Source organism: Mus musculus, chromosome 14, assembly GCF_000001635.26.
Source record: "Mus musculus strain C57BL/6J chromosome 14, GRCm38.p6 C57BL/6J".
NCBI lineage: Eukaryota > Metazoa > Chordata > Mammalia > Rodentia > Muridae > Mus > Mus musculus.
In genome coordinates this window covers 17326092-17351150 of record NC_000080.6, presented here as the reverse complement: position 1 = coordinate 17351150, position 25059 = coordinate 17326092, and the positions used below count along the sequence as shown (strand labels likewise).

At 40.4% G+C, this 25059-nt stretch overlaps 1 long non-coding RNA gene across 1 annotated transcript in view; it reads left to right on the top strand.

Annotated features, from left to right (window-relative positions):
- Positions 1 to 20476, top strand: part of Gm32121 — a 77112-nt gene extending 56636 nt beyond the window's left edge. The window contains exon 3 of the long non-coding RNA XR_383103.1: positions 20447 to 20476. This is a non-coding gene — a long non-coding RNA (predicted gene, 32121). The remainder of the gene's footprint in view (positions 1 to 20446) is intronic.
- Positions 20477 to 25059: the final 4583 nt, after the last annotated feature.

The following is a 25059-nucleotide window of genomic DNA, read 5'->3' as shown; positions in this document are numbered from 1 at the left end:
GAACTAATGTGTGATAGCTCCAGATGTGATGCCAGGTGATATCTGCTGTGGACTGTAAGAGCCCAGCTCTGTAAAAAAGAACCTGAGGGTTTTGAGGGGGAGGTGACATATCACCATGGCAGAGATAGATAAATTCAATGAGATCTAGAGTATCCTGAGCAGCTTCCCTGTATGCATGCATGCAAGCAAGCATGATCACTTCATCAGCACAAAAAGGAAAGATAAGAATGTGGTCCTATGAAGGCAGAGATCTGGGGAAAGAACTGAAGACTCTCTGCATTTTGAAATGCATGTCTTCATTTATTTATGCTACAGTTCTCTTGTTGAAACCTTTGGTTTTATAAAAAGAAAAGTCATTATTTTAGGGAGGACCATTTGCTAAGGTATAATACCCATTCTTTGCAGACATTGCCCTCCATCCTTTAGTTTTCACCTTGTAACTCTATCTATTCTCACACGAACAGTCCATTCTTCTCTATGGTGTGCTCCTCCCTGCCTTTTCTTGGCTTCACATTGATGCTTCAGTTTGACTGTTGATGATGACCTTAAATGTCCCTTCCTGTACTAGCCATTCCTTACGCTTCAAGATTCAGTTGGTTTCTCCCTTAGCCAAGAAAATTACAATACTCTGTGTATACCCCATCTTAATCTTTAGTATGTATGTTATGATTTTCTATTACTTGTCTCCATTAGGTCTGGATGGGGCCGCTCTAACAGGGTCCCTTCAGCAAAATCTTTCTGGAATATGCAATAGTGTCTGGGTTTGGTGGCTGATTATGGATGTATCCCCAGGTGGGGTATTCTCTGGATAGTCCATCCTTTTGACTTAGCTCCAAACTTTGTCTTTGTAACTCCTTTCATGGGTATTTTGTTCCTTATTCTAAGGAGGAATGAAGTATCCACCCATTGGTCTTCCTTCTTCTTGATTTTCTTGTGTTTTCCAAATTGTATCTTGGGTGTTCTATGTTTCTGGGATAATATCTGCTTATCAGTGAGTGCATATCTAATGATTTCTTTTGTGATTGGGTTACCTCACTAAGGATGATATCCTCCAGATACATCCATTTGTCCAAGAATTTCATAAATTCATCGTTTTTAATAGCTGAGTAGTACTCCATTGTGTAAATGCACATTTTCTGCATCCATTTTTCTGTTGAGGGACATCTGGGTTCTTTCCAGCTTCTGGCTGTTACAAATAACGCTGCTATGAACATAGTGGACCATGTGCTCTTATTACCAGTTGGAACTTCTTCTGGGTATATGCCCAGGAGAGGTATTGCTAGATCTTCTGGTAGTATTATGTCCAATTTTCTGAGGAACCTCCAGACTGACTTCCAGAGTGGTTGTACAAGCTTGCAATCCCACCAGCAGTGGAGGAGTGTTCCTCTTTCTTCACACCCTCGCCAGCATCTGCTGTCACCTGAATTTTTGATCTTAGCCATTCTGACTGGTGTGAGGTGGAAACTCAAGGTTGTTTTGATTTGCATTTCCCTGATGATTAAGGATGTTGAACATTTTTTTCAGGTGCTTCTCAGCCATTTGGTATTCCTCAGTTGAGAATTCTTTGTTTAGCTCGGAACCCCATTTTTTAATGGGGTTATTTGAATTTTTGAAGTCCAACTTCTTGAGCTCTTTGTATATATTGGATATTAGTCCCCTATCAGATTTAGGATTGGTAAAAATCCTTTCCCAATCTGTTGGTGGCCTTTTTGTCTTATTGACAATGTCTTTTGCCTTACAGAAGCTTTGCAATTTTATGAGGTCCCATTTGTCAATTCTTGATATTACAGCACAAGCCATTGCTGTTCTGTTTAGGAATTTTTCCCCTGTGCCCTTCCTTATCTTTGAGACTTTCCCCCACTTTCTCCTCTAATACTTTCAGTGTCTCTGGTCTTATGTGGAGGTCTTTGATCTACTTAGACTTGAGCTTTGTACAAGGAGATATGGATGGATCAATTCACATTCTTCTACATAACCGTCAGTTGTGCCAGTACAATTTGTTAAAGATGCTGTCTTTTTTCCACTGGATGATTTTAGCTCCCTTGTCAAAGATCAAGTGATCATAGGTGTGTGGATTCATTTCTGGGTCTTTAATTCTATTCCATTGATCTATCTGTCTGTTGCTGTACCAGTACCATGCAGTTTTTATCAGGATTGCTCTGTAGTACAGCTTAATGTCTGGCATGGTGATTCCACCAGAGGTTCTTTTATTGTTGAGAATAGTCTTTGCTATCCTAGGTTTTTTATTTTTCCAGATGAATTTGCAAATTGCCCTTTCTATCTCAGTGAAGAATTGAGTTGGGATTTTGATGGGGATTGCATTGAATCTCCCTGTTATAGCTGTCTCATATGAGGCTATACCAGTGCCTGGCAAATACAGAAGTGGATGCTCACAGTCATCTATAAAATGGAACACAGGGCCCCCAATGGAGAAGCTAGAGAAAGCACCCAAGGAGCTGAAGGGGTCTGCAACCCTTTAGGTGGAACAACAATATGAACTAACCAGTACCCCCAGAGCTTGTGTCTCTAGCTGCATATGTAGCAGAAGATGGCCTAGTCGGCCATCACTGGGAAGAGCGGCCCCTTAGTATTACAAACTTTATATGTCACCTCCCCCTTAAAACCCTCAGGTTCTTTTTTACAGAGCTGGGCTCACAGAACAGGGGAATGCCAGGGCCAAGAAGTGGGAATGGGTAGGTAGGGGAGCAGGGTGGAGGGAGGGTACAGGGAACTTTCAGGATAGCATTTGAAATGTATATAAAGAAAATATCTAATTAAAAAACAAGAAAAAAAAGGAAAATTAAAAAAAAAAGGACTGGATGGGGCATCCTATGGGGTGATAGTTTCTAGAATCTCTTTGATAATATAAGACATGGCAGATGCCAGGTTGTTGACTATTGGGCTACAGGATGAAAGAGTTCATAAGCAGACTCTTCATAGAGGACTCACAATTGTCTAAGAAACAGTACACTAATTGGAACATAGACTCCTGAACAGAATGCGCCTAGGCTTTCCTCAATCTAATGTGCCATGCGTTAGTCCATCTGAACTAACTGGTATTGCTAAGATTCAATCCACTGTGGCTCAATCATGACCTAGCAAGTTGCTTCTTTTGTATTTGGGCTTCTTTCCTGGGCCTTCTTCAACCCCAGAAGCTGACAACCCTCTTAGGAAAAAAAACAAAATATAGTGGGTTAAAGAAATCACAAAGCCTGCCCTGGAGCCTGCACACTTGCATGCTCTGAGTGAGCAGGTCACTTGTGACATTGTAGGGTAGGATAGCATGAGAGATCGAATACTCTGGGGTGAAGATCTATGGAGTCATCTTTGAGGCCTGTCATCACATCCAGCTGGGTAAACTTTTTCCTTCTTTTGAGAGAGAAAGTAGAGTCCTTTTCACCTAGCCACATCTCAGGGAGATGTTTCCTAAAGAAAAGGATGAAGCTGTTGTAAACTACACATGAGCTAAATGTGAGTCATTGACAGGCAGTCTTTGATCTATCTTCAGTATTCCACTGATGGTTGGATGGTCTCCTATATGCTTTGGCAATATAAATATTCCTTTTCAGTGGGTGTTATTTTCCTAATTGCAGAGAATAAGTTAGTGTCCAGTGTAGTTTCTGAAAAACAGGCATCTCCTTCATGACAGCCTTTGGCTTGGCCAATAGGGGGCCCTCGGGGAAAGTTTTTAGAGAAAGAAGCAAGGCTCCTACCTTCAAAATGGCAAGCTACACTTTTCATATTGGATCTCCTTGCCAATTGTAAATAAGTCATTTTAAGGATGTTTCCCATTCTGGTTTCCCTTCAGGCAGCTCTTATTCCTCTCCGGAAAAAGAAAAGATTTGCTTTATAGCTAACTGCAGGACTGAAATGACATATAAAATAGCAACAGCAGGGAACAAATGTGTCCCTAAAGTGGCAATATGGTGCCTTTTTGTGTGTTTTAAGGCTTTCTGGTGAGAGGCAATTTTTCTTCTCTGGCTTCTATTTAAATAGTTGTTGAAAATTTAGGAAACAATATTAGGTGTGTTCAGTAATGGGGCCTGACCCAATCTGTTCTGTGTTATTAGTGGTAGGGACACACACACACACACACACACACACACACACACACACTCACCAATATGCCATTTCTTTGACCAGTTGCTCTGATGACATTTAGAGGGCAAAGCCACCAGTTTCATAACTAACACTGTTCCATTACTAGAAGTATTTATTTTAGTTTAGCACATAATTTTTTTCACAAAAATCATTTCAGTTCTATGTCACTAATTGGAAAACTACAGAATAGAAGCATATTTTATTTCCTCGAATCTTCCTATTTTCTTGCTTTTAGTGTAAGAAATAGGCATTCTGACTGTCAAGACTACCTTCTTTTCTTTCTTTCTTTCTTTCTTTCTTTCTTTCTTTCTTTCTGTCAAATAGGACAATTCAAACATTTCTCTTCAAACAAAGAACCAGAAAGCCATAACAATTTCTGTATTTCTCCAAACTTCCTGCAGTATCAATAAATCCACCGGCTGACAGCACAGGGTGGGTTCTACACTGAAGAAAAAGCAAATTGGATCAACAGTGGTGTTCATTACCCTCCATACTGGGAAACTGCTGTAAAGAGAGGCTATTTCCTGGAGGGAAGACCCCTGTGTGACCTGCTTCCTCACTGCCAACCTGCCTGTACACTGTGGGCATAGCCCCCACTTGCCAGCATAGTATTATACAGGCAGAGGAAGGCTGGCATTCTCTTTTTGTTCTGCCTGCTTCCCTTCTGTTGCTCAACCAGTGGCTTCTTTAGCCTCTACACCCTCTACTCACTAAGTTTGAGAAGGACTCATCTCTGAAACTCATAGCTCTGCAGGTGGGAGAAGCTGGGCGGCCATGTGGTCAGATACTACTCCCCTACTCCACACACAATGCAGAGAAATCCTTCACAATGTCCAAGGGCCCAGGAATCCCATTCTTTGTTGGCCTCACACAAGCAGAACACCCTGTGACATGTCTGCTTGGTCATGTCAGTCATTCAGGGTCAGCCAGTAGCTCCTCTCTGTTCCTTCCAGTGGTTCTGAGTCTAGTATGGCAGGCTGAAGGAGCAGTACAGTTCATAATCTCTTAGTATCACAGTTTGGTTTACGGGGACTAGCACTCATGTGTTTTTCTGCAGTAGAGTAAAGGAACAAGAGAAACACTTATGAGAGCCAGAGGTCAAAAGGTCAACGTATTGATTAACTACAGGAAATAGTCCTACTCCTAACCTCCATGAGTACAACTTCATCCAAGCCACATGTGACAATATCTTGTGCTTACTACTTAATATGTACCTAGAGCCAATAAAATATAGTAAAGACTTTTTTGATAGTGGCTTTTTTGTTTTGTGAGTGTGAGGTGTGAGTGTGGGTGTGAGGGTATGAGGGGTGGCTCCTTTTACCTTCTCCCTCTCTTCCTCCCCTGCTCCTCTTCTTTTTCTTTGTCTTCCCACACACACACACACACACTTTGGGGGACAATCTTACTAATTAGCCAAGCCTGACTTTGAACTGGAAAGTCTCCAGCCAGTTTTCCAAATGTTGGAATCCCAGCCATGTGCCACCATGAGAAACAAGGCTCAGCTAATCCCTTAACTAAACTTCATTTAAGTGGAATGGCAAGATAATTGGGGTGCCCAAGGGTGCCTCTCCTGTGACATTTAGCTTTCACACCTGGGAAACTGCCTCAAAGCTGCTGTACATGTTCAGACTACAGTAGTTTCTAAGGACAAAGCAGACAGGGAACCTTCCCTGCAAAGGCAGCCACAGGGGAAGCTAAACAGAATGTGAGGCCTGGGGTGTAGATGTGATCTGTTGCTGACCCATGCAGGTGCCTTGATGTATCTTCTCCAAGTCATACCAAGCAGAGGTACCACTCCTTGGTAAGAAAATGAAATATTGGCAATGTACCTCCAAGGGGATAGATGCTATTTATAAATAGAACAACAGGAAATACAGACAGACGGGAAAAGTTTTCCCTAGAGGCAGCACACTTTTGCAGAACAATAAGAAAAGCCAGTCACCTAGTCCATATTAGAGACCATAGCAGAGGTATGATTGCTACTTGAGGAAGTCCAGCCCCAGAATGGGAGCAGGCTGGACAGGCATTCAGAGTCACCAGCTATGCATAAATGTTTTTACAACATACTTTTATCAATTATTTGGAAGTTTCTTGTCATGTACCCTGATCACACTCAGTTCCAAGACCACTCAGGTATGCCCCACCAAACTTCGTGACATCCCCCAACCCCCAAAAGAAGAAAAACAAAACACAAGTCCAATTTGTGTTGTAGGTATCCTCCCTGGAGCATGGCCATGTCCAGCCCCTTAAAGAAAACTGAGTCCTTCCCTACCCTCACCCCTGCAAGAATCCCTCAATTGTGGAGAGCAAAACTCCAGTATCCTTATCACAATTTTTAAGAGTTCTCTTTGATGGTTTTCTGTCTATATTGTTACTTTGGCAGGGTTGGGGGTGAAGGTGGGGGTGGGGTGATGGGATGTGGGTAGAGGTTGTCACCAAGGCCTATTTCTCTCTTTCTCAACTGTGAGTCTACAGTCATCCATACCACTGCAAAAGGAACTTCCTTGCCTTTTACAGTCAGTGGGAGCACAGATCATGGAGTTCCACATGGTTTTTTGGCAACAGGGGTTTCTGGAACAGCAGGGACCATGGAGAAGTTCAGGGTGAAGACAACAGTAGTAAGTCAAGCATAGAACCCTCCTCAACACCATGGAGCTAGCCCTTTAGGCAAGTTTAGATGTTCAAATTTAAGCCAGTTGAGGGAGAGAATTCTCCTGGAACCCCAAAGAACAAAAGGTCATTAAAGCATTTTGATGACAAAGGTCTCACCTGCAGTGAGAGCTGTAGGTAGGGTCCTTGCAGCTGCCCAGTTAGCACCACCTAGGGAGCTCTTAAATACTGATTCTTTCTTCCATCTAATCAACTAGGGGTGGTGTCCGGGAAATTTATATTTCCAGTGTTCCCAAGATGTACAGGTCTAGTGTACCGGAGGCAAGAACAGTGCTTTGATTTCTAATCAGCTCAATCATACCCTGGAAAACATTCCTTATGGCTCTAGATTTCTCCTGGAGATGGGAATATAAGTCTGGCACTAGATGGTAAGTGGAGCTTATAGTCTTTGGGGAATACAGATAATGTCCTTAGAGATGGCTCTGCAAGAGAAAGATGGAGAAATAGACCATAGCAGGTAGGATTCAGAAGACCTCCAGAGGAGACAACCCCACTGAGGTTCCTAAGCTGATCCTTCCCTGAGAAGTACCCTTGTAATTCATAAAAAGAAGTCAGGCAGCTGCACTCTTCAATGAAGCATCCTGATTGTTATGTGTACTTTAAAGTCATATATGAAAGAATAAGAACAACACAAAGCAGAATGGCTTTATCTCCACCACAAAAAATACTAAAAGAAGTTCATAAGCTGCTGATGGGCAGCTGAATTAAAGCTTCCCTAAACCAGACATTCCTGTATCAATGTTAGAAGAGGAAAACAGTTTCTTTATGGGGATGAAGTGGAAACTCCAAGGATAAATGGATTCCATCAGCTTCATGCAGTTTTAAACAAGCCTGAAACACAGCATGTCCCACCTACCACTTGCATCGTTCTGCTTCTACCTCAAAGAGCCTCCAGACCCAACAGGTCCTCACTGATGCATGGGAGTTACAGGTGACTACAAGTTCTTCTCCCATGGAAGCAGTGGGTCTCTTGATGGTTTAAATTGCCAAGCATGAATTGAATGATGCACATCTCACCTGGTGGCTTTTATTTAATGACATCCTTAGAACGTGCCATGTTTATCTAACTCCTGGTGGAAGTTTAGTAAATAGTTGCCTAGTGAATGAGTGGGTGAGCCAATGAGGCTAGACTCTTCACAGGCATTTGTGTTTTCTTAGTTCTTTTAACAGAGTAATAATTCCTTAATAATGGAAACTAACCTATTAGAAAACATTTTAAAGTCTCTCTAGTAATATTGAGTAAGAAAAGCAATCAGTGACCTTATTCCTTAATAGAAAGCAGTCGCATAGAAACAGACATTGCAATGTAGTTAGTAGTCAATAGCTCTGTTTCTTGCCTAACTCATGTTGCTGAGCAACATGGCATCAGAACGGCTTTATGGCTGAAAGGGGCCATTCCGAACTCTAATCTCCATGAGCCTATGTGCTACCAAGCACATATCTACAGTATGACAGCTTGTCTTGTAGCCCTGCCTCCACATTCACTTGCCTAACATGCTGCATCTTTAAATGATACAGGAGAAAGATCGTTTGTGTTAATTTAGGGGAAGGGAGTGAGGGAACAGGATGATAATAAACTCTTGCTGAACAGTTGACAGCTTTTCAAACATTTCCTCGTAAAGAATAAATCTCTGGAAGACCATTACTCCAGTTTCCTAGAACAAGGATTTTTGATAATGGAGTTCCATCACAGTGACAATGGAGTATGGATCTGGAAATCTGGATTGGCACTTTGGGTGGGGTTCTAACTACAACAGCTTACATGAGAATGCCTGTGCACAGTAGTTCTTGGGAAACATAGATAGGGTCATATCAGGTTGTTCTTTGATGACCTCTGAGTTTATAGTCAATTAAAAGTCTTTATTTTAGCTGGCTGGGACCACAAGCAAGTATTCAGTATGACTCTGAATGTTTCATACCTGAAGTTTTTAAAGGTAGATACCACATCCCTCAATCTTGCTAGGCAGCTACAGGGGGTTTCTCTGAAGTAAGTGATTTGAAGCAAGCAGTTGTAACAGACGATACAATAGCTGTTATGGGGTTCTATACAAATTCATAGTTTAACAGAAGCTAAGTTAGCTAGGACATGCTGACTTTTGTCTCCAAGAATATAGTTGGGTGTATTTCCATGGGATTCTCCACCAAAGAGATCAAATTCTAATTGAACCTGAAATAGCCTCAGCAAGAATACAAGATGGAGGAACTTCTGCACTATCTTGCCCTGCCACAAGATTGCCTGTAGCTGCGAATTAGTTAAATCACTTTGGCTCCTGGCAGGTTGTATGTGCTTGCATCTGCTCAACAGCTCTCTGGATTCTCCAATAAAAGACACACATGCCAGCTAATATGATATGTCTTTACTAGCTCAATGGGTGGGCATTTCTATTCCTCCCCACAGCTAGCATAGTTTTCTTTCTGGCATTCCTGGCTTAACACCTTCTAAATCTATGTTTTATACTTGCTGCCCTGTTACCTTCTGGTTACCCCCCACACACACCTGCCCTCCATAGAGCTGCTTCCCTTTCTACGTAAACTGCTGAAGGTTTCTCTATTGTAGCTCTTGAATCTGATACCTCTGCCTCCAAGTCAAGGTGATTCTCTTCCTCCTTTCTTCTCTCTTTGTCCCTTGCCCACACAATCTAAAAGTCCAGCCCCATCTCCTTGCCCAGCCATTGGCTATATGGCAATTATTTATTATCAGTTGAAGGCAGCTGTGGGCAGGGACTCTCAGGTCTGGAAGCATGACTTTTGGGAGCTGAAATAATATAAAGCATTAGAACCAATTCCCAACATCTCACTTTTCCTGTCCAAATTAAAAAAAAAAAATCTTCTTTCAGATACAAAGTGAGCATAACCGTAACAATTATGTAAATCACAAAGTATTGAATACAATTAACATCCAGCCTATCATATTTGTTAATTAGATAAAGTACTCTATTATTTATCTTAACTTAAAAAGTTAACAATTCTATATCCAAATTACGTTCTGATTTTAATTTGTATTACCATCTGAAAACCATCCTTTCTATATCATATCCCTCAATGTTAAGCAACTTGAGTTTGATTATGACACTATAATTGGTCTTCAACCCTGTAAAAAATCTGAAAACTAAATATTCCCTAAAGATATAGGAAGCACAAAACATAACATATCTTCGAAAACTACCACCTTGTAGAGACAACTGACTACTTGGACAGTCCACCATTCCTCAAAACGGAGCATCAGTTTTCAATCTTCAGGCCCAGGACCATCTGACAGACCCTAAAATGAAGCATTAACTACAAAGGACTTGTTTACTCTGTATTTGCAGAGTTTAACTGTCTACTATCCTGCATTGTGTGCCCTTTCTTGGGCAGTAGATTTTGTCTGTAAATGAATAGGGTAATTTTTGTCCAGTGGATATTTTGCCAAAACTGCAGCAACTCCATATGGAGGTTTTGATGTTCGACTATCCTTTGAACCAAGAAGGGGGTATTGTCAGGAGCAGACATGTACTAGTTAAATGATCTTTAGTAATGAATTAATATTAAATGTCATATTCTGTGGATTTCTGATGTTTTTGAAGACTATCTATTTATATAAAGTATATCTGAATTGTTGGACGTTGACTATTTTTAGTTATTTCTATAGAAATATATAGACATCACCTTAATGTAATTAGATCAGAATCTAATATAACCGCCAGTTTAGATCTGACCCTTAACTCGTGTTACTTTATCATCCTAAGCAGTTTGTACTAGCAGTTATTGAAGGGCTGGGTCTAAACCTTGTAATCTTAAATGGGTTGCATAGGTACAGTGCCTATCTAAGAGTAATAATATTAATTTCAAATTTTGTATCAATATAGGAATTTTACATCAAAGAATACCTTAAACCTGCATCAATCTATAAATTCTGTACCAATGTAAAATTATAAAGTAAATTTGTATCAATTATAAAGATTTCTACCGATGTAAGATTGTGGCTATATAATGTTTTGCTTAAGAATAAATTTAGTAATCCATCCCAGCTATTTCCTTTCTGCTCAAAATTATGACCATTTCCAAATTATCCTTTAAAATGATAACCCAGCTATAATTTAAAGAATAACCATAACCAGACAGCCAAACCCAAGGGATCAGGAAGACAACTCTGCACAACTTCCTCCTGCTGAATGGGGAAACAGGAAATTCTTTAAAGGGGTTGGGAGGGGTAGGAAAATTAGAAAATCTGGACTTAAGGAAGCTAGACTTAGCATCTGTTATCTAGTCTCTGTATGCTTAGAAGGCTCAGGACTTGACTTAGGTTTTGGTTGGATTCGTCTGAAACGCTGTATGAACTGAGGCCATATGGAATCATGAGTTACTCCTGAACCTGTTTTGGAAGCAATTTTCTGGAAACAGCTTTAGGAGGTAGGAGGTGTTGCATGTTGTTTTTAAAAACAGGCTACTGCCTTTTGCCTGTGACTCTGGACCACACTCTGGCCCCTCTAGACTCCTTTTTATTGCACCTGGCTTAGTTTTAGGATTGACTGCAACCAGCCATAACCCAGCTTCCTTTTGAATCTGTGGATAAAAGACACACAAACAGCTTTGTTACCTTAACTTCCCTGCTAAGCACAATTGCTGGTCACAAATATATCCTGGCTGGAAATTCCTGCCCTTACCAATTTATTATCTCAGTTTCTCCCTCTACCCTAAACTTAGTGGCTTATATCAGCTAGCACCTGCCAACATCCTTTGCCATCTGCCCATAGCAGAGGCCGCAGGCCCTAGCTGCCTGAGATTTTACATGATTGCTGTGTCCTCTTTATCTTGAAACATGGCAGAAAACAGACTCCTCTCTCTTTTCCTTCATCCCTTTTTCCTCTTGATACCTGGAAGTCTCACCTGGATCTTTTCTGACCAGGAATTGACTCTCAGCCTTCTTTATTGACAAATCAAGAACCAATTAGGAACTAGACCTTAGTGAAAAAACTCACAAAAGGGCTGGAATAGCAGGTTATATTACCATCCCAAAAAATCTTTCCAAAGCTGTACATTCTGTAACATATGAATGTCATAACCAAATTTCTAGTACTATAAAGATATTTTTATGGATTGTGCAAAGTGCACAGACCAGTTAAGGATGAATTTTGTTCCTTCTTTGAGCAGGTGAAAGACAACTGTCTTTTTATGAGTTAATGTGAGAGATAGCCAATTGTAATAAATCTTCTTTTGTGCTATGTGAAGGAGGGAATGAAGAACCTTAAGGATTCCATAACCAGTAAGATTTATTGTCTAAATTTAGGTGAAGTTTTGGTTAGAGATTTTTTTATGTCAAAGCCAGCCATTGGGCCGTTCCCATGTCGAGGAACCAGCAGATCAAGTTACATGTCCTATTCAGTCGTCTTGATTTTTTTCTTTTTCTTTTCTGTCTGTAGCCAAGATCAGATATGAAAGGGGAGGAACCCTTGAAGATCTTGGAAGGGTTCAAAGCCTTTTCTCCTTTCCTGTTACACAAATACAGAGCCTCTCTTCCAAAACCTTGGTCTAGTAATAGGAAATTATTAAAGGTATAGAATTAATCAAATTAATAGCCTAGTTCTCTGTCCCAGAGGATTTTTAATATCAAGCTTACAATCATCTTCATTTTGATAATTAAAACAACTCAAAGCAATTAAAACATTCTAAACAAATATTATCTGTTGGGATAGTGCTCCTCCACTATATTCTGTTTTGTTCTTATATGATTAATTTTTAACAGTGAGATCAAGGTCTAAGTTTCTACTGTCTGAGATAGGTTTAGGCTACCTATCCCTTGCTAATGGTCATACACATTTAAGATCAAAAGCTTCAAAGTATTTATTTATCTATATATTTAACTTTAAATAAATAAATTCTCTTCTACTTACTTGTAAGTCTATTTTCAGGCTCTAATTTTTGTCACACTAGGCTGAATGATCTCAGAAATTCTATGTTGAACATGTTCAAAGATTCCAAGAGCTGCCCTGGCATAGACTTTTTCAAATTTTCTTTAAAGCATTTTTCTTATTCATTCTCCCTAAATTCTCCCTTCTGTGGAGCTTAATATCTCTATGAATATATATTCCCTTTCTCTTTATATAGCTTTAATTCTCATAAGCTTCTATTATTTGTGTAAGGTAAGTTTATTCCCCCGTTTCTGGTCTATAATTTAAAATCAACAAACCAATATAGCAATTTTTATTCCCCTCTAATATTTACTATTTTTAGTATAATATAAGTTTTTAGTATAATATAAACTTATAATAGAGAAACAAAGTTTTTATTTATCTCTTTCTGGGGATAATTAACATGACTTTGCCAAGTGGCTAGCTGCCTATTTCTTTCCAGCAAGTCAGAGGCTGGAAAGAAAGTCTTCAATTAGTTAAATGGCCTACTCACCATGCAGGTAAATGCACTGACCACAGGGCCATCTTCTTTTTCCTGGGATAACAAGAAGATGTGAATGCTCTATTTGATGACCAAAACAGTTTTAGAGGGGTTAATATTTTTGCTATGGTCACACAGTTTGTAGGCAGAAGGATAGTATCTAAGCAGAGATGTCTGCTCATCAGTGATAGGTTATTTCTCTGCTGGTGAAATGAGTTAACTCAAGCCATGTTAGATTTTATTAAAGGCAGGTTTATTGGGAAGTTGCTTTCTTGTGAACTGGCCCCAAGGATTGAGGATAGGGGAGTAACCATAGGGAAAGGAGGAGGGGAGAGAGGGAGAAAGGGGGGAGGGAGAGAGAGAGAGGGAGATTATATATGGAGAAGCCTCTAGGATAAGGGCAGTCTAGTCCCTGGGCTGGGTAGTTCAAGGTTGGGGGCAGGGTAAGGCAGGTAGGGGCTGAGGGATGCTGGGAGAACCCGGAGGCCAGGTCTGCTTTAATAGGTAAAATATACATTTCTGTCCTCTGTCCTGGGTCCAAACACTCCAGTCTTTTGTTGGTTAAGAATGAGTAAAGGGTGCCATAATCACCCACGACCACTTCTTGCTGATCTTAGGACATCACTTTTGGGGTATGGGTATAAAGTTGGAATGTTAGCCAAGTCCAGGAAATATCTGGTTGTTTCACTGCTTTTGAGGTTGTGGGACTATCTTGGAGTAGGTGTGTGTAGGTAACTTGATCTGCTTATTCCCCGACATGGAAACTGCTCAATAGCTGGCTTTGGCATAAACATTTTTTCTAATCAAAACTTGAGCTAAATTAAGACAAAGAAGTCTGTGAGGCTGGACCAGAGCACTTGTCAGTAACTGTACTGGAGATTTTCTAGATGTAGGTTCTGAGAGAGCACATGGATGTTGGAGGCAGAAGATACAAGTTAAGGGAGAAAAACTTTTGGGTATATATTTGAAATTATTAGGCCCAGGTTCTTGGTAGTTGGATGAGGTTGTCTCAGTCAGGGTTTCAATTCCTGCACAAACATCATGACCAAGAAGCAGTTAGGGAGGAAAGGGTTTATTTGGCTTACATTTCCACATTGCTGTTTATCACTGGAGGAAGTCAGGACTGGAACTCAAGCAGGTCAGGAAGCAGGAGCTGATGCAGAGGCCACGGAGGGATGTTCTTTACTGGCTTGCTTCCCCCTGGCTTGCTCAGCCTGCTCTCTTATAGAACCAAGACTACTAGCATAGAGTTGGTCCCACCTACAAGGGGACCTCCCCACTTGATCACTAATTGAGGAAATGCCTTACAGTTGGATCTTGTGGAGGCATTTCCCCAACTGAAGCTCCTTTCTCTGTGATAACTCCAGCTGTGTCAAGTTGACACAAAAATTAGCCAGTACAGAGATGTTGGGGTTCCCAAGATCAGGGAAAAGGAAATAGATACCATCCCCAGGAATGGGTGATTGGGGAGGGAAACAGGCTATTAATTGACAGTTCTTATCTTGAGTCCATTTGATGGTGGGAGGTGGATTCCCGTAGATACTCTGAAGCTTACAAGAATCTTTTTAAGTTTACAAAAAGAAAAATCCTTCATAACTTGAGTTTACTAACATCGAAACACCTTTCTAGAATTTCAAATAGTTTCTTAGAAGTTTTTATATCCTTACAACTTACATAAACTTTTCTGATCTAATTATTTACCATGAGACATAGGTGGTTGATTACTGGATTCAAACCTCTCAGAGAGCTGAGAAGGATGTATTGTAATCTAATTGGCCTATATTTCAATTAAAATGACAGACTTACTTACGCATTTAGCAGACAGTCATCCCACTAGGTCCCTGTGACATTGATAGCTTCATTGGGAGCATAGATCCCAGGGCAGAACCTATCTTGGCTGCCAGGTCTGGCAAATCTGAGATGCCTTCCTGTAGAGGAGGAACTTGGGAGACTGGCTTTTCTTTGTCTTAAGCAATTCACGGCATGTCTGGTGTCCTGTTTGTCTACTGTTCAGGCTGGGCCTCAGCTGTAGGTAAGGCAATGGAGCAGTCTTTTTCAGTGGTTATTGTACCACAATCCAGGTGGAATTCTTTCTTGTGTGTCTTTATCTTCTTGGGGACCTTAGGGATGTCACTGATAGGATTTGGGAGTCTCTGTCAAGTTAAGCATCTCAAGTTTAAGATTTTAAATGCCATATGTAGCAGGTCTCTGACAATTTTGATGGGCAATAACAGGTAAGCAATCTGGGTTAGACAATCTATGTCTGTTCATAGTTAGCTGCTCTAAACTGTACATCTAGCAAACATAAAACAGGAAGCTGAATAAAGCTTAATAATTGCATCAGTTCTCAACATGACTTTAACTATAATTCTAAACACATTCAATGATATGATCATTTATAAGGTTTCTGGTTATCAACTTGCATTTTTTAGTTATATTAGCTTTTAGGAAACTAGAAACAAAAAAATCTTTATCTCAATTCACAAGTATCTTTTGGAGACCTGATTCCCTAGTCTACCTGTGTCACATGTTACTGCCCTTATACAGGATCCAGTGAAGCCCTAGTTTTACCCTCTTTATCCCAAAGTCAAGATGGTGACCAGTCAGGTGCTGTTTAGCTAGCCTGTATACTTTCTTCCTCTTGGTTCAGCAGGATATTTAAAAATTAGCAGGCTGGTCATTCACTGTCCCCACAGCAATCACTGCTGCTGCTGCTGCTGCTGCTGCTGCTGCTGCTGCTGCTGCTGCTGCTGCTGCTGCTGCTGCTGCAACCAGGTCCGGGCCACACAAGGACAGGAGGGAAGTCAGGGTGAGAGTTTGGGGAGGGTGAGGCTAGGCAGTGCCTGGAACCCTGAACTCCATCCTGTGAAGGGAGAATGAATTGGACACAGGGAGTTCAGGCCAATTTGAATAAATTTTTGTCTTAGATCTCATGGCACCCATCTTTCCAATGTTCATTGGAGATCCCCAAACTATGGAACTGATGTCTCAACTGTTAGTCTGTGATGGAACTAATGGTTTATGCACAGGGGGAGAGGGTAACTTCAGATAAAACATCTCTGTATCAAAGCCCCCCCCCCCCCCGAAAAAAAGACCTGGTCCCTGGTCATTGTTCAGATTAACTCTGATTGTTCAGGGTTAACTCTGGTGCAGCCTTGATGGAATGGTGTTTCCAGTGGAGAAAGATAGAGGGACAGACTGGTCCCCAATGGCCAGGAAAGACCCAGGCCATCAGGCTGGGGACTCAGCTGATCCTAGGTTTTGGCACCATCTGATAGGTTATTTCTCTGCCAGTGCAATGAGAAAATTCAAGTCATATTAGGCTATGCTAAATTCAAGTTCATTAGGAAGCTGCTTTTGGTGAGTTCATTAGCCCCAAGGATTGAGGTCAGGGTAGTTGCCATGGGGAAAGGGGATGGGAGGAAAGAAAGAGAGAAAGCACGCGCGCGCGCACACACACACACACACACACACACACACACACACACACAGAGAGAGAGAGAGAGAGAGAGAGAGAGAGAGAGAGAGAGAGAGAGAGAGAGAGAGGAGCCTCTGGGAAAAGGGCAAGATTGGGGGCAGGATATACCAAGTAGGGACTGAGGGATGCTGGGAGAACCTGAAGGCCAGGTCTACTTTGATAGGTAAAATATGTGTCTCAATCCCTTTGGGTCTGAAACCAATCACATCTACACTATATTGACTTCAAAAGGCAGCCTCCACACAGTGAGAGCTGATCATACCAATTCATAGACCAAACACCACTATAGTACTGTAACTAAGGGGACATTAATTTTCTTCAACTGCTTGCTGGTGTCTTCCCATCTTGTTGATAGTTGCTTTTAGGGCAGTTCTACAGTTTGCTTTTCTCAGTGGCATAGCAAACAGGCTTTACCACCCAAAGTAGGGAAACAGAGACTAGGAAGTAAATGAGTATAAAGAGTTCAGAGGCCAACACTGTCCTGGAGTCTGAAATGAATACTCCTTCTGAGATAATGACAACTCCATTTCCCTTATCAGAGGATGTAAGAGGGGCTCACTGGCTACAGTCTGTGAATTCCAAGGTTGGGTAAGGATTGGGAAGTCTGGGTGGGAGGTGTCTTGCTAATGAGTGATTTAATTCTCAGAAAGTTTAATATCAGTGTCTCAGATAGTGTCAGGAACTGCTTACATCTGCTTGATAATGTATTTGTATAAACATTGACTCTATATTCTGTTTTGGAGTCTCTGGGAAGCATCACGGGTGCCACTATATTCTTGGTCCCTTAGAGATGGGTCCCCATGTTTCTCCCCAGAGAGATTCATCATTATCTCTTTATTAACTTAAAAATAACAAAACATGCAAACAAAAACTGTTAACCATAGTAGTCTAGGAAAATGAAATATCTTGCTTAAGATTCTCTACGGGAAACTGTAGGCCCTTGAATAAAGGCTGCCTATATCTCATGCCCATGAGATTTGCCATACCAGGCTTAAGTTAAAGAAAAAAGGAGGCGTTAGCTTTCTCCTGTGTTGTAAGCAGAAATGCAGGAAAAGGGGGCTTGTGGCTGGGTGTGCAAGGCTCTGGTGTATGATGCTTCAAGTGTGAGTTTCGAACAATTTGCTTGTACTTCCTAAGTCTCAGAACTCTTCTCTATAAATTGATTGATTCAATAAAACTCCCTCCCTATCAGGGAAAAAGGTTTAGAAAGCAAAATTCTTCAAGGCTTCAATTATGTAAGAAAACTCTCCCAGATCCGTATTAGGGCAACCCAATTCCTCCCATATTTCTACTTACCTGTGCACTCTGGGGTTTTGTCCATGCTGGCCCTTGGGTTCTAAGAATGAATGAAAAATTCTCTCTCTTGTTTCATTTACCTGTAGGTGAGATTTCTCTTCCTTGTACTTTTACTCACAAAGCACATTTAAAAAATATATTTCTTTTTAGGAAAAATAAAGTACTTTTCTGATCTCTTAGTTGGATATTCCTATCAAAGTTTGTTATATCTCTATGCTCCGTGTTACTTCATGGCTTCCGTGATGGCAGTACATCTGTGCATACCCCTTCTAGTTACACTGTAAGGTGGTAATGGCTGTTCCACTGTCTTCTTCTCTCATGATTTGCTTGGTGTGCAGATGTGTTAGGTATTATATATTTGATGAGTGGATGAGCAGTTAACGGAGAACACTTCCTCTTTTGAGCATACGTAGGAGATGGATTAGAGGATCAGAAGTTCAAGGCCATCTTCTGCTACATAACACTGAAGGTTAGTATTTGCTACATGAGGCCTACAATGTAATAAGAGAAAAATAAAGAAAGATAATGAATGGGTGGTTAAAACAAAAGGATTTATTTAATTCTCAAGCATGTTTGAATTTCAGGCAAGGACCCAGACTCAGCCAATACTTTTCTAGTTTTGACACTGCAGAAGAAGATTCAGGTTCAAGTCAAGAATCCAAGTCTTACTTCTGATCAGTTTAACCTGTGGCTCCTGGTTACTGGGCAAGTGACATATATCAATCATCTAAAAAAGCTATCTGACCACACCAAACTCTTGAGTACTTTGCTGAATGTTCAAATAGCTGTTCTTAGTGAGAAACCCATTTACTGCTCAGAACCACCTAAAATAGTTACCCATTGGAAGACTACATTCTATGTTCCGCATGGACCCTGCTCAGAACTATCTAAAATACATGCAACTTAGATTACATTGTTGTTTAGAAAAATAGATATTTTTAAATAGCAACCATGTAGTTTGCCTCCATATTAATTGATGACTTCATCAGGATAGAAACAAATATGTGGCTGGCAGCCATCTTTACTAAGGCTAAACGAGAGCACATGCCATATAACCTCCCCACCATCTTGACTAGCCACTTGGTATAAACCAACTAAGACAATATCCATAAGACTTCTTAGTCTTACTGAGCTCTCTGGTTGTCATTGTATGTCCTTTTGAGACTAAGAAGGCAACTGAATATCTCCAAAATATTTTGGATTTGGATTCATTCTTTGGTTCTGGGAGTAAACATTTTATATTATAAATAATATATATGGTGAAAAAGGTATAATTGATTTATGAAATCAAGGTTACTGAATTCCTAAGGTCTGTTCAAGTTAGCAGGAACCAGCTTGAAGATATATAGCTTCTTTGTCTTTGCTAACTTTGTTAAGCTTCAGCTATTTGGATAAACTGAGTCATACAAGAAACTGTAATATCCTATATAGCTACACAATAAAAACATCAGGAAAATAAGATTTCTAATTCCTCTGTGGGTTGTATGTTTAGCCTTATAAAGTTCCCAGAATCTCTGTGGACTGAATTTGTGGCTCAGATTTTTATTTTGATGCTAAAGGGTCTTCAATTAAATCTTCAAGTTTTTTCAGATACAAACTTAACAGGGTAGAACTACAAAATCTTAATTTTCTAAAAGCTACTAACTTGGAAACTGTTAAAGATAGTTAAGACATGTACGTTAATAGACAGTCATTTTATAAATGATCAAATTCTAAAATGTGCTCAGAGCTTTGTAATCTTCCTAAGGAAAAATGTAATTCATTTACAGGGATAAGCTTTATTTAGCATTTTGTGTATATTTTCAAGGTTAAGGCTGAAGAAAACATATAAAAACAATAAAGTTGTTTAAAACCAGGTATACTTAATAGATTATAACCTTCAAAGATCTGCTGAATATGGCATTTTAAGTATTTAATGAAAAAGATTCACAGGATGAACTCCTCCAAATAAGATGAATAGGGCATAGAGGAACTCTATTAGGAGCTTGCTTCAAATAAGTCAAAATCAGGCATTGAGCAAACAACTGTCCCATAGCATGTCTATCACCAGGCCCTTATCTCAACTGTGAACACTGTTGAATTATATTCCGTGTTCTGTCTTAATAAGGTAGGACATTTTTCAAGTTTCTCATTCTCAGCAAAGTCTCTTGGATCTCCTCATTCTAACAGTGGACTAGATAGTGTTGCTCCATGAAGCAGCTGAAGACTTATGGCTGCTACACAGTCCTAAAGACTGAGGACTTATTCACCTAGAAAAGCCCTTGTTTTCATGGAGGAGGACAGCCATTCAGGTAGTGGATTATACTTCCTTTTCTAATTTATCCTTCTTTCAAATCTCTAATGATGCTGATGGCTAACAATAGCATTATCAGCTTAATAACAACAAGAGCTCAGTTCCCCTGCCCCTGATGCTGTAGCTGCCTTGTTAGTAAATGTCATATTTAAAAATCAGACCTTAATGGAACCCTTAGGACTAAGAACTAAGGAGCACCCTGGGACAGGATAATTCTGGTTTCCATTTGTGCCTAGAAATGATCCTGTGCCACAGATCTTCAGGCCCAAATACTGCCAGGAGAGAGATGATCTCCCAGGAGTGCAGACACACATGTGAGCACAGGTAAGACCACCACTTATGCTCAAATTCCTTGTCCTAGAGGGACCAGCCTAGAGCCATCAGGACACAGGAACCAAGGAACAGAAAGGGACAGGTTTCCATCTGTGCCTGGAGATGATCCTGTGCCACAGCTCTCCTTACCCAAATTACTCCCAGAGAGAACTGCTCTCCCAGGAGTACTGACATACAGGCTTGCAGGAGGGAAAAACTATAGTCACAAACAGCAAGAATAGCTAACACCAGAGATAGCCAGATGGTAAGAGGCAAGGGCAAGAAGAAAGGAACAGAAACCAAGGCTATTTGGCATTAAAACTCCCAACACAGTTCTCCCAACACAGCAAGCCCTGGATACTCAAACACACCAGAAAAGCAAAACTCTGATTTAAAATTGCATCTCATGATGATGATAGAGGACTTTAAGAAGGACATAAATAACTCCCTTAAAAAATACAGGAGAACACAGTTGAACAGATAGAAGACCTTAAAGAGGAAACACAAAAATCCCTTAAAGAATTAGAGGAAAATACAACCAAAAAGGTGAAGGAATTGAAAAAAAAATCCAGCATCAAAAAATGCAAATAAAAACAATTAAGAAATTACAAAAGGATACAACCCTGGAGATACAAAATCTAGTAAAAAGACCAGGAGTCATAAATGCAAGCAGCACCAATAGAATACAAGAGATAGAAGAGAGAATCTCAGGTGCAGAAAATATCATAGAAAACATTGACACAAGAGTCAAAGAAATGCAAAATGCAAAACGATCCTAACCCAAAACATCCAGGAAATCTAGGACACAATGGGAAGACCAAGCCTAAGCATAATAGGTATAGAAGAGAGTGAAGATTCCCAACTTAAAGGTCCAGTAAATTATACAAAATTTCTTCAACAAAGTTATAGTAGAACACTTCCCTAACCCAAAGAAAGAGATGTCTGAAAATATACAAGAAGCCTACAACACTCCAAATAGATTGTGCCAGAAATTCCTCCCATCACATAATAGTCAAAATACCACATGTACAAAAAAAAGAAAGAAAGAAAGAAAGAAAGAAAGAAAGAAAGAAAGAAAGGAAGGAAGGAAGGAAGGAAGGAAGGATATTAAAAGCAGTAAAGGGGAGCCCAAACTTGGTGGACAGTCCCACGTTCTCCAGAGGACTCTCCATCCCACAGTGGTCCTAGCATGCGCAGGATCTTAGGATAACTGGTGAGTGGAACACAATATCTGTTCCAAAAGAACTGGGGGTACCTGGGACCAGCTGAAGCACAGACACAAGAACACTGCCCGACCAGTGGCTCTGGTTCCTTCCAGTTGGCGCTGGTCTACCTTGGTTTTGAACTCAGCATACAGCTCCACGCTCCCCAGAGGAGGTACCATTTCCAGGCACTCTGACACACTCGAGATATTAGGATCCCAGTATCCTGGGTTCCTCGGTCACACCAGGATCTTAGGGTCTCAGAGAAGGTTTGACTGCCAAGAACTCTGACACACCCAGAATCTCAGGATCACAGAAACATGGGATCACAAAGAAAGCTGGACTCTGAGAATTTCTGACTCAACTGGGATTATAGGAAGGATAGGATTCAATCAGATATATTGAGGGCAGGGAGCACTTGAGTTAATCAGTTGGCAGGAGGCAAGCATAAGAACAGAAGCAACAGAAACCAAGATTACTTGGCACCATCAAAACCCAACTCTCCCACCATAGTAAGTCCTGGATAAACTATCACACAAGAAAATCAAAATATGGATCTAAAGTCACTTCTCATGATGATGATGGAGGACTATAAGAAGGTCATAAATAAAACCCTTAAAGAAATACAGGAGAATACATCCAAACAAGAGAAAGAATTGGACAAAACCATCCAGGTTCTAAAAATGGAAATAGAAACAATAAAGAAATCACAAAGGGAGACAACTCTGGAACTCTAGGAAAGAAATCAGGAGCCATAGATGCAAGCAGCACCAATAGAATACAAGAGATGGAAGAGAGAATCTCAGGTGCAGAAGATTTCATAGAAAACATGAACAGAACAATCAAAGAAAATGCAAAATGTAAAAAGATCCTAACCCAAGACATCCAGGAAATCCAGGACACTGAGAGAAGACCAAACCTAAGGATAATAGATATAGACCAGAAGGAAGATTTTTCAACTTAAAGGGCAAGTAAATATTTTCAACAAAATTATAGAAGAAAACTTCCTTAACCTAAAGAAAGAGATGTCCATGAACATACAAAAAGTCTATAGAACTCCAAATAGTTTGGACCACTAAAGAAATTCCTCCTGTCACATAATAATCAAAACACCAAATGCACAAAAAAGAAAGAATATTAAAAGCAGTAAGGGTAAAAAGTCAAATAACATATAAAGGCAGACCTATCAAAATTACACCTGAATTCTCCCCAGAGACTATGAAAGCTAGAAGATCCTGGGCAGATGTTATACAGACCCTAAGAGAACACAAATGCCAGCCCAGGCTACTATACTCAACAAACCCTCAATAACCATAGATGAAGAAACCAAGGTATTCCATGACAAAACCAAATTTACTCAATATCTTTCCCCAAATCCAGCCCTTCAAAGGATAATAACGGGAAAACTTCAAAACAAGGAGGGAAACTACACTCTAGAAAAAGCAAGAAAGTAATCTTTCAACAAATCTAAAAGAAGATAGCAACAAGAGCTAAATTACAACTCTAACAACAAAACTAACAGGGAGCAACAATGAAATTTCCTTAATATCTCTTAATATCAATGAAATCAATTCCCCAATAAAAAGACATAGACTAACCTAAACTAACAGGACTAACAGGACCCAACATTTTTCTGCATACCAGAGACCCACCTCAATGACAAAGACAGACACTACCCCAGAGTAAAAGACTGGGAAACAATTTTCTAAGCAAAAGATCCCAAGAAACAAGCTGGAGGAGCCATTAAAATATTGAATAAAATCGAATTTCAACCTAAAGTCATAAAAAAAGACAAGGAGAGATACTTCATACTCATCAAAGGTAAAATTTACCATGATGAATTCTCAATTCTGAACATCTATGCTCCAAATGCAAGGGCATTAACATTCATTAAAAAAATTTTAGTAAGCTCAAAACACACATTGCACCTCACACAATAATAGTGAGAGACTTCAATACCCCACTCTCATCAATGGACAGATCCTACAAACAGAAACTAAACAGAGACATAATGAACTTAACAGAAGTTATAAAACAAATGGATTTAACTGATATCTATAGAACATTTTATCCTAAAACAAAAGGATATACCATTTTCTCAGCACCTCATGATACCTTCTCTAAAACTGACCATATAATCAGTCACAAAACAGGGCTCAAAAGAAACAATAATATTGAAACAATCCCATGCTTCCTATCAGATAACCACAGACTAAGGCTGATTTTCCTTAACAATATAGATAATAGAAAGCCCACATACATTTCAAAATTCATCTGGAATAACAAAAACCTAGGATGGCAAAAATAATTCTCACCATTGAAAGAACCTCTGGTGGAATCACCATCCCTGACCTCAATCTGTACTACAGAGCAATTGCGATTAAAACTGCATGGTACTGGTACAGTGACAGACAGGTAGATCAATAGAATAGAATTGAAGATCCATAAATGAACCCACACACCTATGGTTACTTGATCTTTGACAAAGGAGCTAAAACCATCCAGTGGAAAAAAGACAGCATTTTCAACAAATGGTATTGGTTCAACTGGCAGTTATCATGTAGAAAAATGCAAATCAATCCATTGTTATCTCCTTGTCCAAAGCTAAAGTCTAAGTGGATCAAGGAACTCCACATAAAACCAGAGACACTAAAACTTATAGAGGAGAAAGTGGGGGAAAGCCTCGAGGATATTGGCACAGGGGAAAAATTCCTGAATATAACAGCAATGGCGTTGGAAGGCCTCAGCCTCAGGAGCAGCTGGTGCCACTTTGGTTCCGGGCCTCCGCCGAACTTAGGAAATTAGTCTGAACAGGTGAGAGGGTGCACCACAGAACCGGACAGCTTCTGGGACAGCAGAGGCACAGAGCTGCTGAGGCAGCACCCTTTTCGGGCCGCAGACAGCCGGCCACCGTCCGAACCAGAGGACAGGTGTCTGCCTGGCTCAGAAGGCCTCAGCCTCAGGAGCAGCGGGCGCCATCTTGGTTCCGGGACTCCACCGAACTTAGAACTTAGGAATTTAGTCTGCACAGGTGAGAGTCTGCACCACAGAAGCTGACAGCTTCTGGGACCTGCCAAAGTAACATAGCCTCTGAGAAAGGTCCTGTTTTGGGCCTTCTTCTTCAGCCAGGAGGAGGTCCAAACACAAGATATCTGCGCACCTTCCCTGTAAGAGAGCTTGCCAGCAGAGAGTGCTCTGAGCACTGAAACTCAGAGGAGAGAATCTGTCTCCCAGGTCTGCTGATAGACGGTAACAGAATCACCAGAAGAACAATCTCTAAACAGAGTCAACTATAACAACTAACTCCAGAGATTACCAGATGGCGAAAGGTAAAC